Source organism: Miniopterus natalensis, chromosome 17 (assembly GCF_054644295.1).
Source record: "Miniopterus natalensis isolate mMinNat1 chromosome 17, mMinNat1.hap1, whole genome shotgun sequence".
Classification (NCBI taxonomy): domain Eukaryota; kingdom Metazoa; phylum Chordata; class Mammalia; order Chiroptera; family Miniopteridae; genus Miniopterus; species Miniopterus natalensis.
In genome coordinates this window covers 27283268-27296158 of record NC_142097.1, presented here as the reverse complement: position 1 = coordinate 27296158, position 12891 = coordinate 27283268, and the positions used below count along the sequence as shown (strand labels likewise).

Here is a 12891-nt window from a genome sequence, read left to right as displayed (position 1 = left end):
CTGAGTATCTACTACATGCTAGGCATTATATCAATTATTTAATAAAGAAACACTCTTAAAATACAGCAAGAGTTGCTTCCTATGTACTTTTATTAACACTTATCACTTCTGGAATCATGCAGTATTCCAATTTTAGGGGTAAAAAGCTGAATTAATAGGAATCTTTTGCAAGCGATACAGATAAGGAACTAAATTGACTTTTTACTGTGCTGATAACCATCTCTGGATAAAAGTGGCCAGATTATATGTGGAGGAATTTAGTCATACATGTTGTTAGTATATATCCTGATCTAAGATAGAACTGGGTCTCCTTGGACTTATAGAATCTGCAATGCAAGTTGATCCCCTACTCTCCTTGTGTTTCTTCTCCAAACCCCCCAAATTTATTTTCTATCATCTTCTTTTATAAACATCTGAAGGAAACAACACTTAAATCTTATAAACAGACAAGAACCACATATTTCTGGTATATTTTTGACTGGAGTTTTTCCACTTAATTCATAAAAGACATTTCTCGCCTATTTTTTTCTCTTTTTTTGGTCTAGTCTCAATGGCTCGTCTGCTTGAAGGTTTGTTTATGTCTCTCTGAATCTGGCCATACTGGATGAAAGACTGTATGAAGAGGATAGATGCTCAAAAGTGTGGGGAATCAGGCTATTATGTGGGGAGTATGTATCACCGGAACAACATTTTGTAGGGCAATTTGGCAATATCTATCAAAATAAACAATGCACAGGTTCTTAGGCTTGCTTGAACTTATGTTCAGATATACCTTTTTGCTACATTGCTTGCAGTAGGAAAATCCTGAAAACCACACATCAGTGTAAACTAGAATTCTTTGCAACCTTTAGGAAGAATAAGGTGTATGTGTGCCTACAAGAGAATATGAGATAGAGTTAGTTTGTTGGCACGTGGCCCTTTTTTGGTTTTGTGTGACTTTTGTGTTTCTGAGGATCCAAAAAACTGGTTATCTTTAGGCTTTGGAAGACGGATTTGGTGTCTGGATTTGGGTGTCTATAACTTGAATTATTTATGTTGTATGTATTGCTTTTAGTTTTGAAAAAGCATGTATAAAAAAAAAAGAGCATGTATGAAGAGAAGCAGATATAATTTTAACAGTATTTCCAAAGGGGCTAGAACTTTAACTCTGGAAGAGACCTTAGAGATTCTTAGACAATTGCCCTCAGTTTAAAGATGAGGAAACTCAGCCCTGGCTGGGTTGCTCAGTTGGTTGGAACATCATCCCATGCACTGAAATGTTGCGGGTTTGATTCCCTCAGGGCACATACCTAGGTTGCAGATTCCATTCCCCAGTTGAGGCGAGTATAGGAGGCAGGAGATTGATGTTTCTCTCACATCAGTGTTTTTCTCTCTCTCTCTAAAAATCAATAAAAACATATTCTGGGGTGAGGATTAAAAAAAAAGAGAGAAGAAAGAGAGAAAGAGGGAGAAAATTCTGAAAAGTATCTGCAAAGTTTGGGCTAGAATTCAGGTCCTGAGGACTGCAAAAGCTTATGAATATATTGACTTGTTCTATTCTATTCTAACAGTCTATTTAAATGGTGTCCTTTTCTTGTTTCAAAGAATTGATTTTGTAAGACCCAATAAAATGTTGACCTTCCTAAGATGTTCTTTTCTTTCTTTTTTTTTAAACATTTCTTCAAGTCACTACTTCTGACAGTAATGATAAAGTGGTAGTGGTAACTCTTACCCACATTTTGTGACTTTGGAGACTCAATCCCCTAAAAGTAAATTTATGAGTTCTGTAAGTATTTAATATTTGGAGTGAACTTGTGTCTAGAGTCCAAAGCTATCTTTTTTGATTTGAATACCTGACTATTCTAGATTTATAAAATTGATTTTACTGAGTTTTTGTTCATTTAATATCCAGAGGTAAATAGATGGGGAAATACTTTTTGTGACTTCTAACTTGAATTATTATTATTCTAAGTTGTTGCTTGCTACTTAAAGGCAAAGTGTTCGGTAAAAGATGGTAGTAAAATTGTTTAAAGGAGGCAAATTTATATATTGAGAATTTCTCAGTTCTTGAAAATATAAGCAGTTCTTCTTTTAACTATAAATCGCGTCTTTTCCTGGCTCTTTAAGGCCAGAAACATTTTCTTTTTATTCAAACCAAATTATTGGAAAGTCATTCTAAAGAAAGCGGTAGTGGTGATGCTGGTAGTTCAGCATGAGACTGTACATCCAAATTTCATTGAATGAATATTTTTTATGGTTGATTGACTTTAGGGCTCAAGTAATAGAAACATTAATGTTAAGATTATTTAGTTGTTGGACTTAGGATAAAAATCTACCTTTGCTTTCCCTGGCTGGTGTGGCTCAGTTGGTTGGAGCTTCGTCCAGTACACCAGAAGGTGGTGGGTGCGATTTCTAGTCAGGGCACATACCTAGGTTGTGGTTTGATCCCAGGTGGGGTGCAGGGTGTGTACGGGAGAGAGGGAGGCAGCTGATCGATGTTTCTCTCCCCACCCCTTCCTCTCTCTCTAAAAAGGTCAATAAAAAAAATGAGGATTTGAAAAAAGATAGGTTTTGGGTTGAGCAACTGGGTGCCTCTGCCTCTTAGTGTTTTAGTCATGTTAGATATCTCAAATGAGTATAGTTAAGTAATGATAGAAATTGTATTTTTAAATTCTGTAATCTTGTGGCAAAAGGGAGATAGAGATCTCTAGAGAAACAAAGACACTGATTTCTCAGAAACTCAGACTAGAAAATTATTCTGGCATTTTAGAACAATAGACATTTTATTTTTAAAAATTAATGATGACTAGTACTAAAGCATGGAAATTCATTATAAAAGTATTAGGACATATGATTTGTGCCCAGGGTCCAGTCTTGAAAGTAGAAAGGCATGGTCCTGTCAATAATTTGCCCAGGTCTCCATTAATAATCGTGCTTAGAATTCATTAGAACAAAGAGCATATTTTTCAACAGAGTTGCCACTTGAAAATGGAATTGGAATTGGAAGCTGGGGTATATGAATGTGTCTTCTATCAGATATTTTTCCAATTCCTACATGTTGAATGAAAGACTGTACCTGATCTAAGAATCACCTGGTCACATGAATTATAAAGTATTGGATTAGGAGTTGAAAGACTTAAGTTCTGAACTGAAACCCCTTAATAGCTGGGTGACCGTGACAGATTGTAACCTCTGAGCTTCTGTTTCCTTATTTGTAAAATACTTGCCCTGCATGCCACACAGAGAGAGCTGTTTTAAATCCCAAATAAGATCAGGAATGTCAAAGTACTTTGAAGACTGAAGCACTGAATACTGCTTTTGAGAAAATGCTTATATAGCTTAAAACATTCAACAAAAAGGACCTTGGAAGTTTTTTTTAAAAAGATGACCAGGGGAATGAAGTGGGGGTGTATGGGATGAACCTCTACTGTAAATCTTGAGGTTATGTTTCTACTAGGCCATGGTACTCAACTGTACAGGCCTATTCTAAGTGACCTTAACCCAAGTGCCCTGTGAAACAGGACTCCAGAAACATTTAAACGTTATAAAGATGATAAAATGTATGAGCAAGTTTGGTTTTGCTCTCTCATTAAGTGGTTAGAACTTTATCCCTAGCCATAATGTCAAATGAAAGGCAGCAAAATATGGTTAGTATTTTTTACTTCAGTTTTTCCCCACCTTTACTTGACCTTTGGGCTGTGGAGTGGGATTTTGTTTGGTTTACTTGGGAGCATCTTTTCCTTAAGTGAAATGTAGAAACTTGCCAGAGGGTTGCTAGCAGTTGAAGGCAACTGTTGGTCCACAGAGAATGGGAGGGAAAAAACAGGTTGGGGGTGGAAAAAGTAAAGGAAGAGGGAGGAAAATGTATTTGAAAAAGGAGAAAAAGCTTAAATTATTTCAGGAAGTCTCAAGTTTTCTTTTAAAAAATCTGTCTTTGAGTATATGTGTTTAAATTTCAGGTAATTAAAGGAGGGATTGGTTTTTAGAGAGGGGCATGAACAAAATTAGGGAAAGATGGAGGACAAGTCTACAGGAGGTTAGAAGGTAGAATGGAAGAGAGGTTCTATAGATGTTAGAAAGGAAAGAGAAAGTGCTCTGTGGAAACATGGTTCCTTATGAGGATTTACAGTCTCTCTCAAGATATGCTGGGCTGGGCTACTGTGGTAGTATTATTTTTATTTAAAATGTACTTTTTTACTGAAGTATATGAAGTCAGTATATTTATTCTCTCACTTTTCAAGTAACCCCAGTGCTACATAATTCCCATCAACCAGAAAAAATATTTTACCAACAAAAGCTGGACTTTTCATTATTGAGAAGATAGGGATTGAATTCATTGGCTATTTTTATTTGATTCTGATTACAGTATTGTCTGTTTAAAATATTGCTCTGTTGACTTTTTAAAAGCTTTTCTAATTTACTTTTTCCCCTGAATTCATTGTTTTTGAAAAGTTTTTTCAAAAAGCCAAATAAGAAGTAGAGATTGTGAGAAACACCTGCTGCCGAAGCCCTCTTTATTCACTTTCTCAGTTCTTTTTCCCACCGTCCCTCCCCAGAGACAACCTCTTACCATAAACTGAGTGTGCATTCTTCCAGTGCAGCGCATGTGTGAAATGTGTGTATAGATACATAAATAAATGCTATGGAAGTCATTTCCCCCCCTTTATTCTTGTTTTTCAACACCTGTTCATCTGGATACGTATAGATCTAGGTCCCTCATTTTAGCTGTTTTATTTTTATTTCATTGAATGACTGCTTCACAGTTTTTCCAAAACTCTTTGACAGATATATAAACTGGTTTTTTTCCTTCCTTTTTTTTGCCAGTAAAGACAAAAGGTTAGTGAACAAAAACCTCATACATAATCCCTTGTGGATTTCTTCTCCTCTTCCTCCTCCTCCTCCTCTTTGTTGTTGTTGCTTTGGTGATTTGATTCTGTTCTAAGTATTTTTTTTATTTGAATTCCCCCTCTTGGTCTACCACTTTGAGTAGAGGGAAGGATCATTTGAGGGAGAGGGAGTAATGAGGAAAATCTTCCATAATTTGGAATGCCAATCTTTTTTTAAAAATTAAATTTATTAGAGTGACATTGGTTAATAGGATCATATAGGTTTCAGGTGTGGATTTCTGTGTTACAAGATCTGTATATTGCACTGTGTGCCCACTACCCAGCAGTCTTTCACTAGGGCCAGAGGCTCTGAAAAGCTCCTTTTCTATGGATTCATTTTGGAATCTGATAAATTTGGCAACTTTTGCATGTTAATATTTTGTGATTTTATTGTTTTGTATCTCATTGGCTGTCTTTCATAAATGCCCGTAACTACTCACCTTTTTCCCTTCTCCCTTCTAAGTTTTCTTTTACTACTTTTTAACTGTTAGAATATTCCCTGCCCGCTAAATGTAGGCCTATCTCCAATCCAGTTCATGCAATTCTTGTGTAATCTTGTAAGTTCAGCATGATCCAAACAAAGCTGATATTTATGAAAGAGTTCTTGGAGTGTTCTTAGCCAAATGAAGCATTTTATAATTTTTAAAAAATATATATATTTTTATTGATTTCAGAGAGAGGAAGGGAGAGGGAGAGAGAAACATCAACGATGAGAGTCATTGATTGGCTGCCTCCTGCATGCCCCCGACTGGGGATCGAACCTGCAACCCGGGCATATGCCCTGACCGGGAATTGAACCTCGACCTCCTGGATCATAGGCCAATGGTTAACCGCTGAGCCACACCTGGCTGGGCGAAATGAAGCATTTCAAAAATATAAGTCTTTACCTAGATTAGAATTATTACAGGTAAATTTTATTCGGGGACCATATGTTTTAATGGCCAGTGTTTTTCATTTATAATTTTTTTCTGGAGTCTTTAATCCACTGTACTTTTATTCATTATGGTGAGGCTGAGTATATTTTTAATTTTTATATTCCTTATTCCCCCCCCCAAACATGGATCCTATTCAGAGCTTTGAGCAGTTGGAATGCTGAAATGTCACAAATGAAAACTGTTTCCCTTCTCTAATAATACACTCCGCTTGCTGCAAGTATTTGAGTAGTAATTCCTTAACTAGGGTAGGCAGCCACCTCATATATGAGTATATATTCATGATGTATTTACTTCATGAATATATCAACTATCTTAAGAATTTGAGAAGAATTTATGTGCTGTGTATTTTTAAAGACAATTGATAAAACAAAATGGAAATCTTAGTAATAAATATAACGGTAGAACATGAGATGGTTGTGTATTTTCTCTCAGATTTATTATGTCTTAGGATATAGTTCAGGTCACAAGTATTGTGGTTGGAAAGTAACCTTTGGATCTAGGCTTACTCCGACTTTAACTTGGGTGAAGTATTCCATCAAAAGAATAAGCTCTACCTGTGTGCTCAGAAGTATCTGCCATGTCACCCCATAGGCTTTGTTTTGTGAATTATCTTCCCTCTGCCATTGTAATCACTAAGTTTGAATGGAGGTCCTTACGTGCACTTCATCACATCAGTGAAATTTTAAATCTTTCTTTAGAATAAAATTATGTTTTTATATGGACTACTAACACCATGGCGTTTTGCTTTCCCTTCTTCTGTGGAAATGCTTCATAAAAATTTTACTTCCTAAGTCAAAATAATTTTTTTTTCCTAACTGTAGTCTCCTTGGGCTGTTTCATCTAGATGTACACCAAAGCCTTTACTGTTTGTGTTAGTCAAAAGAGAAAGAACTTCTTGAAGTTATATCTTGTTTGCAAAATTAAAAAACACACACCTTTTTTCTGACTATAAAAGTAAAACATGCTTATTTTTTTAAAAATTAAAAATAACAAAAAGTATAGGTAAAGGAAGCAATCAGTCAGTCTTCATGCTGCATCTCATGTCAGGCAGTGCCAGTATGTGCCTGCACCAGCAATTCAGGAGAGTTCTTGTCTGTCTGGGCTTTCCCAGCATTGTTTTTAAAACAGGCACTGCACACTTGTTAGGGGAAAATACAATTTTGTTTGTGTCAACTTCATTTAAGTCTTACCTGTGGCTTATTAATGTTAATAAGAACATAAACCTGAAACTTGTTAGTAAAACAAACTTTGTTATTAAATTTGACATAGAAAGGGGAAACATTGTTTTTTTGAATGTATGGAGTTACTGTTTAATTTTTCAAGGATAGAAATCCAAAAGAAAAGTAAATTATTCAATCATTTATTAAATAAGTATTTAGTTCTGGCCTTCCACGTGCCAGACACTGATGGGTACAGCAACAAAACAGACAAGAGTTGACCTCCCATTCCAGCTACAGTAAGGTATATGACTTTAAGTGCTATAGAAAAAAATAATGAAGGAGAAATGCAATTGGGGCTATAGGGGTGGGGATTACATTTTTAAGGGTGTCAGGATAGGTGTCACAGAGATCATGCCCGTTAAGGAAAGACCCAACAATGGTGAGGGAGTGTTTGAATATATCAGGGAAGAGTTGTAGAGAAAAGGTCAAGTACAAAGCCTTGAGGTAGAAACGAGCCTGTTCTGTTTGAAGAACAAGAGCAAAGAAGGGCAGTGTGGCTGGAACATAGTGAGCTCAAGAGAATGTAATTGTAGATGAGGCTGGAGAGGTAATGACGTCCAGATTGTGCTGGGCCTTTCAGCCATGTCAGGATTTTGGCTTTTACTCAGAGTGAAATGGGAAGTCATTGGAGGTTTCATCAGAGGCCATGATTAAACTAAAATGGTAATACCAAAAAATACTTGTATCCTGGCTTTGCTTTTTCAGAAGCTTTTATTTCTTATAATACTTTGGGCATTCAGTAATGGCTCCTGGTGAGTAGTCATACCTACATAGATTTAAATGTTTGTCAGTATTGAAAATTTTCCTGAAATACTGATCTTAGGTATGTATTACATATAAACTTAAAGGAAGTATAGTAAGAAAGCCTGTCTGTAGGTGTTCTTTTCTGAGTGGCACTGCTCTGTTACTCAGTTCTCATCCTGAATTGTATTGTGGGGGGAAATGAAGGGTGTATTGTACAAGACATTTTATTTGCTTTTAGATTTTGGAGGAAATAAATAGATATACTTATAATAAGTATTAAATAAATATATTTAGTAGATAAATATATAAATAAAATTTATACACACACAAAGTTGACCCTTAAACAATGCAGGGTTTAGGGGCACTCATCCCCCCTCCCCATGCATTTGAAAATCCATGTATAACTTTGACTCCACCAAAATTGAACTACTAATAGCCAACTATTGACTGGAAGCCTTACTAATAACAGTTGGTGAATGTATATTTTATATGTTATGTGCATTATTTACTCTATTCTTACACTAAAGTAAAAGAAAAGAAAATGTTAAAATCATAAAAGGAGAAAAAATACATTTACAGTATTTATTGAAAAAAAATTCGTATATAAGTGGGCCCATGTGGTTCAAAACCATGTTGTTCAAGGGTCCACTGTATGTACACTCTGTTGGATTATTTTAACATGTTTTGAACATTTTCATTATGAAATATAATGAAAATACACAAAACATAACTGTATAAAGATTAATTATAAAAAACAATACTTATATAACCATCAGTAGGAACTAGAAATATGTCATTGGTAGCACCCTGAAGAAGCTTGCTGTGTATGTCTCTCTCCTAGCTTATAACCCATACTTTTTGTTCAGAGGTCTGACTAGTCTGACATTATAATTATATCCTTACTTTGTGATTTTATCATCTATGTTTCATTGCAAACCATAGTTTAATTTTGTCATCTTTTGAACTTTATATAAATGGAATAATACTGTAAGTGTTCTTTTGTGTCTTCTTTCAGAACCTAACAGTATGTTTGTAACTTTCATCCATGTTGTTCTATAGAACTGTAGTTTATTTTCATTGCCATATAGCATCCTATTATATGAATATACCACAATTTATGTAGCCATTCTACTGTTGATGATGTTTTTGGCTATTATGAACACTGCTGCTATGAACATTTTTTTTATGTGTGCTCACAGAAAAGTGCAGGAGGAGTTTCTTTGGGCCATATATGGGGGTGAAATTGCTGGATATTTAGTTTTATTAGATAATAAACTGTTTTTACAAAGCTGTTACTAATTTGTCTCCTGCCAAGAGTGTGAGAGTGTCCTTATTCCTCCTAGTCCTTACCAGTATTGTTAGACTCTTTAAATTTTGCTAATTCTTTGGGCCTAAAAATGTTCATTGTAGCAAATTTACTGAGAAACCAAAACCTTAAACTTAAAAAAAGAGAAAGAGTAAAGGACTAAAAGCATTGGTTTTAGCTTTAAGAATCACAGGTATTCAGAGCATTTTTATTTGTTAAAGTTTGTTGATAACTTCTGCCTAAGGAGTAGTTACCTATAAAGTCTTAAAGGCTTATTACATGTCTATACCCTCAGAGGATCAGGAACCTTGTCCTTTTGTTTGTTTGTTTTTAACCACTACACCTCAAAGAATGCCTTGCACAGTTGGTGTTCAGTAAATATTTATGAAATGAATTCAGCCTGACTCTTGCTCTTAAATCTTCTAATCATGACTGTGCTGTTTTAACATCAGTAGTTTAAGACAGTTTTTGGTGAGAGCTCATTCTATTACTGGTAGTAACCAGGTTTGATTTACCAAAATAAGAGAAGCTTATTTGTACCGGTGTAACAGTTAAAAAAAGTGTTTACATTTTCAGGAAAAGATTTGGTTTTTAAAGAATTACATATGCAGTACTTCATTTTCCTGCAAAAGGGAAGATAGCACCAGAGTTTTATGCCTACATGAGGCTCTTGGAAGCCATGCAACCATTCTTATTCCTGTTTCTGTTTCGAGTCACTTTGAAGGATACGGTAGATTATTAGGGTGGTATAATGGTGGTGTTTAGCCAAGTTATGTCACCAATCTTCAACAGGAACCTCAGTGTCATTTAAATCCATCTTCCTTTGGTGTAATTGACCCACATAGCACTTTTTAAAAACTACATAAAAACTTCATAGTAATCCTTTCAGTATTTGTGAGGTAGCTGGCAAACAAAAGTGATCACTCCTCTCTTGTTGATGTGGAGCAAGCCACTTATTTCATTTTTCCTACATTCATAAGCCAGTTCATGAAGAATTAGCTTGGATTTTTCTGACTTTATTTTCTAAGTATTATCTTTTTGAAAGATGACTAAAAAATAGAACACTCAGGACTATAGATATAAGAATGGTAATTTTGACTTGTAAATCCTAGCAAATGTTTCACTTGCTTTTGTAAGATTTTCCCATTTTAGAATACCCAAAGTAAGGACTTGTATGAGATTCAGAATCTAGTTAAGTTTGATTCATCATCTCTATTCCCAACAGAGATTTCCTGTTAGACCAGACCCATTCATCTTCCTTCTACTGACTTGACTTGGTGAGTTTTTACATAGTTTTATTTTAAGTATAGTTTAAGAAGATGAGGGGGAAAGTGGAATGAAATGCATAGAAATATTTACCATGACTTTAAAAAAATGCACATCTTGAGTGCAATCTACTGTTTCATTTCAGTGCAAATGGTATGTGAAGTTGGAAGTCATATAAGGTAAACATGTAAGGTGGTCTTTTTAAAAAAGTAATGAGCATTACAAACTGTGAAAGAAACATTTTTATAAGTGCCTTCAAAAGAAGTTTTATTCTAAATATTCGTTCCTAGAGTAAACCAGAGTTATTCTTCTGGTGACTGTTGTATATGGATAGGATTAGGCTTTATACTGATGATGGAGGGAAGAAGAGGTGTTTGGATTTAAATTTTAAATCAACAGTTGATAGTATATGGTTTTGAAACCTTAGAGTAAGATTATTTTTCTCCCTAGAAAAGATCTTCAGGGAAATTAGAATTGCAGTTTAGAAAAGGAGAATACCTTAAAGCAATTCATGGGCTTCATTTTACTCTATAAAAGGAGTTTGATTTTGAGCAGATTGCCTTTGTGTATGTGCCCTTAGAGCCCATCTCTCTGTGGGTGACTTTAAAAAATATTTCTACCATTCTGGCTAGCATCTTAAAACTTTTACTTTGTGGTATGAGATTCTTGCTTCAAATGCTTATGTATGTTTTTACAGTGTTTTAGTGGGTAAAACAGGTGTTATTGCTTGTTAATCTTCTGAATTCTGACACAAATCATTGAGAGCCAGGAAATTCTGTTAAGGCAGACATTCTGTCTAACTTTCCCTTGTTTTGTCTGCCTGTGTGGTTTTACTTTTTCCTTGTGTCATGAATTTTGGAATGAACATTTAAAGCTGAGAACTTCCTGCCCATCCTTTGTTCCATTTAGTTTAGTTAGAATCTTAACATTTACACAGAAATGGGCTTATTTTGATAACTTTAGAAGAAGAGAGAACTTACTTCTTGCCAATATTGCTAGGCAAGGAGCATGGGTCCATGTAAACAGTCATCAGATTTCTTCAGTTAAAGACCATAGTTAAAGGAGAAGATGAAAGCATACATACACCTCGATCTCTTATAGTTAGAGGGAGGTCTAGTTGTCTCTCATAAATAATCTCCAGAAAATACTGAATTTTGTACTTAAAAAATTTTTTTAAAAAGCTAGATAGTATTACAGTAGTTAATGCTGAAGAGAATTAATTGGTTGCACATGTAGTAAATACAACAACTCTGGAGCAGGTGGGCCTTTTTGGCTTCTAAATTAATGAACTTATTACAAATTATATACCTTAGGACCAATTTAGACTTCCTTCTTTGATATGCATTCTTTGGGCCCTTTCTGTAGCCAAATTGTGTTAGAAGAAATATTTTTAAATGGCTTGGCTAAAGTATAGATGGCCAAAGAGAACCGCATGTTGAATTTGGCTTCTATAAAGGCCAGAGGACCCTGTGGGGTTATGCAACCTCTCCCTATTTGTTTCATGAAATGACTCTTTTGTTTTTGAATTCCTTGCAGATTGGACATGCTTGAATTGTATTAGGGCCAAGCCTTTCATCTGTTTACTATTTGGATTTTATAAGGTTCTTCATAGTCGTTGTGAAGGGAAAGGGTGAAAAACGTCTCAAATCTCAAAACAACTTTGGGAATATAATTATATAAATAGAATCTTCTTAGCCATAATGCTTTCTCTCCCCCTCCCCCTTCTCCCCCTCTTCTCCCTCCTTCCACCTTCCCACCCCTCCTTTCTTTTTAATAATTCTGTTCCAGCTCTGTTTTAGAATAAATTTTCTCAACCTAGAGGAGAAATCTTTGATAACACGTAGGATGTGTTAAAATCTTCATCTTTCCTAACTTTGCTCTTTGTGGCCTTAGAGGATTTTGCCCAGCCATTCAGTTGAATTAACACATTATTGTAATTTGTGAAAAAAGAGAAGTTGCTGATTGTTTGGCTTTGCCTATCTAACTTCATTTCTAAAGGTGTTTTCCTTTGGAACTGAGATCCACTTTGAAGTGAAATGGCCCCTTTATAATTGTTTGTTTGCTAATTTGGATTCATGTCGTTTCAGACATCTCCCAAATGATGGATTTTGAAAGTGATGTGTGGAGAAGCTTAATTTGATGAACCTATCTGCTTTTTTTTTTTTTTTTTCCAAAGCAGTTGGAGGAGTTTTTCTTTTCCTTAGCAGGGGTTCTGTAATTAAGAAGAGCAGCACATCACCTGATGGTCTTGTGAAATTTGTGGTTGTTGTAGCCATGGTTTATTCTGCTGTATCCTCCATCCAAGTGGAGACAGGATTTTTCCCCCAGTGTTGTTTTGTAGATGTATTTAGCTCAGTAGCCATTTGTGTCTAAATTAAAAGCAAAAACAAAACTCAAAAAGTCTTTTTAAGGTCTAAGGAGATGCAATTCTACAAGGCTATTGAGTGGCATCTGCCTGTCTCTTTCCAGTAGACCTCTGCATTTGGAGCAGAGCAAGCATTGCATTCTCCCTGGAAGTATTTTTGGGGTAGGGAATTAGGCTAATATGTCTATGT

At 35.3% G+C, this 12891-nt stretch overlaps 1 protein-coding gene across 5 annotated transcripts in view; it reads left to right on the top strand.

Annotated features, from left to right (window-relative positions):
* SPOP (speckle type BTB/POZ protein) overlaps positions 1-12891 on the top strand; it is a 61898-nt gene that overhangs the window by 20709 nt on the left and 28298 nt on the right. For 3 of the 5 annotated variants that reach the window (XM_087826177.1, XM_087826178.1, XM_016215605.2), the window contains one exon: positions 10296-10347. The exons of 1 other annotated variant lie outside the window; for it this stretch is intronic. The gene's annotated coding sequence lies outside the window, so the exon portion shown is untranslated. Of the gene's footprint in view, positions 1-9925; positions 10348-12891 lie in introns of those variants that run through there. One more of the 5 variants, XM_087826176.1, reaches the window with a different exon arrangement.